At 38.7% G+C, this 6133-nt stretch overlaps 1 protein-coding gene across 4 annotated transcripts in view; it reads left to right on the forward strand.

The window, feature by feature from the left end:
• The window catches only part of IMMP2L (inner mitochondrial membrane peptidase subunit 2), a 923127-nt gene that overhangs the window by 809281 nt on the left and 107713 nt on the right, over positions 1 to 6133 (forward strand). The window lies entirely within an intron of this gene.

Raw genomic sequence — 6133 nt, forward strand, 5'->3', positions numbered from 1 at the left:
TGAAATTGGATTTGTAATCATATTTGCTTCACAAGATAGTTGTAAGGATTACATTAGACAATATATGTCAATGAGGTTAGCCGTTACACATAGTAAGTTCCCAGCCTACAGTTAGCATCTGGTAAGTCTAAATGGTTATTTTTATAAAAATTTTAAATCTCCTGAGAGGCATTTGATGGATGCATATCTACTTCAATTTTATGGCAGTATGAATCCTTCCTGTAGAATATGGTGACTTTGGGAGATCATTAGCTTCCTAGAATCTTCCAAGAACACTTCAGCATAGTATTCTTGATTTCTTACAACCAGCCTAAATGGAGATGGATCCAATTCCACCCTAGTACTATAGCTGAATTTAGGTTGAAGAGTTCAAGATTCTTCTGTAATGGAAAAGACATCATTGATCATTAGAAAGCTTTATTTGCTAAATAGTCAGCAGGGCTTGATGTAAGGCAGATAAAGAGGAATGGCTATATTTTTGTTTTTTTACCATCCCTATCCTCAAGAAGTCATTATTTCTTAGTAAGCAGTTCATTGTTTTCCTGCTTGGAGTGCTCAGATTCCACAGACTGAGAAACCACTTAGTCCTTTTTGGGAATCCCATGATGTTAGAGATATATGCTGATACCAAAAGTTTAAAATTTAACTGGCTGAAAGGTGGACTAACTTTGAATCTCAGCCATCCCTAGGAAGAACTAATCTGATATACTAACAGCTCTCATTCTCCCTTACTTATCAGCAGGCTCTGTCTTTGGTACCAAATGAGTTTAAAATTCGCCAGTTTTCCCTGATATCGCTGCATTGCAATGTTTATTTTCTCTATTCTCCATCCCAGTAGACCCACTTAGGTCACTTATGTGTCTGGTTTGAGTTCTCTGGCTCCTGTGGCTTGTTAGGCCATAATTTCCTCTAGGGCCTGCGTGATCCTTTTGAGGTGCCTATTATGATGAGCCTATCTAGTGCTCTACACTTGTAAGAAACAGGTGTTTAGTCAGAGCTGTTAACAATAGCAGATCATATGAGATATTCCAGGTAGTGAAGTGGTATGATAGACTTTGAAATAAATATATTGTAGAACAGAATGAAAGCACAGACCAAAAATATTCAATTCTGGGATACGTTGGAAGGAAAACATAACCAACACTTTGCTCCCTTTCAATATGGATTGATGTCTTTTAGGCACTTCATATCTTCCCAGCGGTTGCCCTCCTGGGAATTGGGGACAACAAAAACTCTTTTATATAAGCTGAAAGCAGTGAGTAATAGACCACTTCTTAGCTGTTGGTATGTGCATTTCATTTCTGACCTTTAATGTAATTTACCTACACAAACAACGGATAATGGAAAACATCAGCTTCAGAGCCCTTCACAGTTTTAGAACATTTTCATCTATTGCTGAATTATTGTAGTTTCCTGAAGACTCTACAGATTATCTCTATTAGAAAAAGAAGTTTCCAATTTAAACTTAATGTGAAGGGTAGTCCAATATTGGATGTAAACAACTTCTCTAAGGCAGATGCAGATAAACACTAATAGAAAGGGAATGATACTATCTTAGTCCTGGACGTGGAGAATTAAGATTGAATTCTCAAGGTGGCACAAAAGCAAGTGAATTCTCAACCCAAGGCTGATAAGTAGATAATAATTAGAAAAATAAAATGGTTTTCTTTTGTGATGACAAAGCACAGATGTCTCCACTTGATTTCATATTAAATGGAAGGCTTAACTGCGATTGTAGGGGGGAAAGGAAGCTTTATTTTTCCCTCAGAAAGTGCTGAAGCAGATTGTCTATTAAAAAGCTTAATAGAGAATTCAAAGACAGAGACCTCACAGCAGGGGAAAAAAGAGTAACTGGGTTGGGAAAGAATGAATCTAATAATAATAAGCAACTTTGCTTCTGCCAGGAAGTTCAATTCTGAAAATTCACACAACATAAATTCAATTCATTTGTATCCTCTCGTATTTGGAATTATTGAAGCTGTGACTTCAGTAGTTCATTGATATGAAGATTCCCTTAGAAATAAAAGTTGAACAAGGGCATGTATATACTTTCTTAAGGAAAGTCTGTCTGTATATACATGTTACCAAGTAAGGAAATAAAACAGCTGCAAAATCTGTTTTTAATATTAAAGCCTAGTCAAGAATGTGTTCCCTGACTCTTTTTGCCATAGCCATTTTTGAAAATAGGATCTCTTTATAAAATACTTAGAATTAATAAGAATATGCATCATGAGCCCCATTTTCTCATGAACACTTACACAAACCTTCTGCCTTCATATCCATTCACTCCATTTCTTCCCTTGTATATCATGCTATTTGACCAGCCTCCTTTCTGAAATTTATATTTAAATTCATTCATTCAGCAAATATTTATCTCATGTCTACTCTGTGCAAGTCACTGAGGACTCAGAGGAAGGGAAGATAAGGTGCTCATAGTCTGGAAGAGATAGAAATGTAAACAGATCATTACAAGGCAGTCTGTTCAGTGTCGTAGCACAGGTATGAACAGAGTACAAAAGGGAAAAAAGGAGATGTTCTCCCTGGGGGTAACTCAGAAATGTCTTCCAGTGGCAGTGACATTTGAGCCCTGTCTCCAAGGATGATGAATCTGTGGTCAAGCATCACATGCAAGATTCTCATGGAAATAATGGCAACTAGAATACTAAATGTGCTGTTCATATAAAACAGTTTTCTTGGAAATGAAAATTGTAATGAGTATTAAGTCTGAGAGTAAATAACTTTCATTTGGAGGAAATTTAAGGTTAACAAAATTGAGATAACAGACTGTGAAAAGATCTCCACTGGCTATTGCTAGACCTCTCCGTCTATATGCACTTTTCACTTTTTTCTCACTATGAAGTTCTGTAGCAGCAAGCATCAGAGAGATTCCGTGCCTGGGAAGGTTTACTTATGTAACTCATTAATTTTCCAGGCACTGCAAGGACCAGTAGTTACTATGTTTTATAATTAAAGGCAAACTAAGTCTTACAAAGGTTGGAGGTTTTGTCTGGGGTCTTGGAGCTCATCAGTGACACAACAGTGAGTGAAACTCCAAGATCATGATTATGTACGAACGTCCTAGCTGCTCACGAAGTGTTTGAAGGTAGTATTGTAGGAAGACTGGAATCAATACTGATTGATTATTATCTACTAAATAGCTCAATGTCACATGCCGAGACCTCTTCTTGCTCATAGCTAGGGCTGCACCCTACTTATTTACTAGACTTCTCTCTTTCACCTGCAAGGACATGGCTTTAGCAATTCTTATGCTCTCTCCTGAATGATCAATATGATCCTGTCTGTAAAATCTTTCCTAGTGCATACTAATGTGCTGTTTTTTATTCCTTATATATTTTTTAAGTCTCTTTCTCTTTGCTTCTCCCTCCATTGACTTGCAGTGTTTCTCTCCTTTTCTTCACTGCGAAACTCCTTCAAAAAGTTGTCTCTACTTGCAGTCGGTGTTTTCTCTCCTCCCATTCTCTTAAGTCCACTCTAGTCAGATTTTTTACCCACACCACTGTACAGAAACCAGTCTTTTCAAATTCAGTAATGACTCTGAAATGCTAACTTCACGGATCCATTCTTCATCCTCATCTTATTTGACCTTCAGCGACATTGACACAGTAACTCCATCATTCCTTCCTCCTTGAAACATTTTCTTCCCTAACTCCTAGGGAAACATGTTCTTCTAGTTTTCTTCCTATCTCATATTTACTTGGTGATTGGTAGATATTTCAGGCTTTTAGTGGATGAAACTGAACTCATTTACTGTATCACTCCTACTTCTACCCCAGAATTCCCAATCCCAATTCCTTCTACCACCTTCCCCTTGGCTGTTTCCAGTGCCTGAAATCCTTTTCCTCCAAACAGCTGCTGGGATTCCCCCTCCCCACATTCAGGAATCTACTCAAGTGCTGCCTGTTTAATGAGGCATTTTCCATCAGAGAGCTGACAAAACAGATGGCATATTTGAAGTAGAAAAATTTAAGAAAGATTTAACAAAGGTACGGGCAGGGAGCAGAGGGAGTCCAGGAAGAATATGTGTATCCCAGGCCTGATAAAGCAGAGCTGTTACCGCTGCTGGGTCTTAGATGGATAAGGGCTGGGAGCAGTTACAGAGCCCAGTATATGAGATATGGGTAGACAGGCCCCCCTTTTGGACTTGAACTGGGGATCCTCGTTATTTGTACCAAATCAGAAACCAGAGGGCAAAGGAGCCCACTAATACAATCCACATAGCCTTCTGGGACAGAGTTCAAGAGAAAGGTGGAGAGCGTATCTTTTGAGCCAAATCAAAGATGTTGCATACAGGCCTCCCTCGCCCACCATATTTAAAATTACAGCCAGAATCAACTGCATCATTTGAGGGGTCCAGTGCAAAACAAACATGCAGAATCACTTGTTAAAACTTTATTAAGTTCTAGATGGCGATGATGAGTATTAAACCAAACATGAAGCCCTTCTGAACGTAGTGCCCTGTGTGACTGCCTAGGTCACACACCTGTGAAGCAAGCCCTTATTTCACCCCTCGCCTCCAACAGTGGATTCCCTCCCTATGCGTCTTCCCGATTTTCTGTTTCTCCATTATACCTATTTCAATCTAACTAACATGCTGTATCATTGCATTTATTTATTTGGTTATTTCTCTGCTCCATTTGAATTTAAGCCCCCTAGGGCAGAAATTTTAGTATCTTTCATTACGTGCCATATGTAATGCCTTACTCAGACACTCTCTGGCACATAGTAAATGCAATAAATATGTATGAATACATACAAATAAAATGTATAAGCCATTCTCTTAAAATATGGAAGAAGAAAGGCTACAGAAAGAGATCAGACCGTTACTGATTGGGTTTCCTTTCCACAGCCTGGCCTCCTCTCTTCATTAGCTGTAACTGGAAGCTAAGTGCAAGCCGATGTCTTTCATTGGAAAGATGATTTTTAAAACTCTCAGTATCTAAGATCATCTGTCTTAACAATTTTCTATATAAAGGCAGTAATCAAAACAAGTCCTGTAACTTAAATTAACAGTTGGCATGTAGAGTAGAAATGTATGCATGAACATAATTTTAAAGTTTTATGAGGTTTATTTCCCTGACATGAATCTACTTAATATTCTTTGTGGCCTGCCCATTCCAGAATCAGTCATTCTCAGAGTTCAGTGCTTGGCCTACTTCTTTCCTGAGTATGCAGACTCTGCTGTGTACTCTAGCCGTGGGTTCAAAATAACATTTTAAGGAGCTGAGGCACAAACACTATTTCCATCCTATATCTTCCATCTGGGCTTCAAAATATATATGCTGCATTCCACTGCCTACTACATATTATCACTTGTAAATATAGGGATATAGAACTTACTCAGAATGGATGTAACTGCATCTCCTTCTCCTACTCCAGCCACTAGCCCGCTATTTCTGCTTTGTCTCTGAGGACAGCCTCTTTATTCTTCTCCATGATCCAGGACAGAACCTGGGCATCACTGGTGGCTTCTTTTGTTTCTTATCCACCATCTAGTTAATGAGAACCCACTGTTTGTTTTCCACCTCCCAAATATGTCTCATGTCTGCACCTTCCTTATCTCCACATCTACTGTCCGAATTCACGTGTTCATCATTTCTTGTCTAGATTTTGACAGTGGTCCCCTCAGTAGTCTTCTTGTCCTTAACTGTGCTGGGAACTCTGTCATCCACAAAGCTGCTAATAAGGTCATCGCAAATCTTACCACATCTTTTTTGTGTAAAGTTTGTTAAATGGCTCCTCATCATCTAGAGCATGAATGAGCTCCTTTAAAATGGCATATAGAAGACTTCGAGGTATTCTTTCCTTCTGTGTGTTTTCCATTCTTGCTCCAGAAATACCAAACTACAGTACTCATGCTTATTCAAACAAATATTTTGGGTGGCCTCTAATTCGTACCAGGTATGTTTTTCACAGTCTTACCAAGCCAGCTAACTGCCGCTTCTCTTCTAAGACCCATCTCCTTCTTCTCAGTTCCATTACACCTCTTAACAACTTCACTATAGCCTTACATAGAACATTGTAATGATCTGTGTAACTATCTTTCACACCACTATCCTCTAAAGCTGATGCAGAGAAAAGACATTTTTTAAACCTCTGTATCCCCGTGCCTTGT

Source organism: Saimiri boliviensis, chromosome 10 (assembly GCF_048565385.1).
Source record: "Saimiri boliviensis isolate mSaiBol1 chromosome 10, mSaiBol1.pri, whole genome shotgun sequence".
NCBI classification, from domain to species: Eukaryota; Metazoa; Chordata; class Mammalia; order Primates; family Cebidae; genus Saimiri; species Saimiri boliviensis.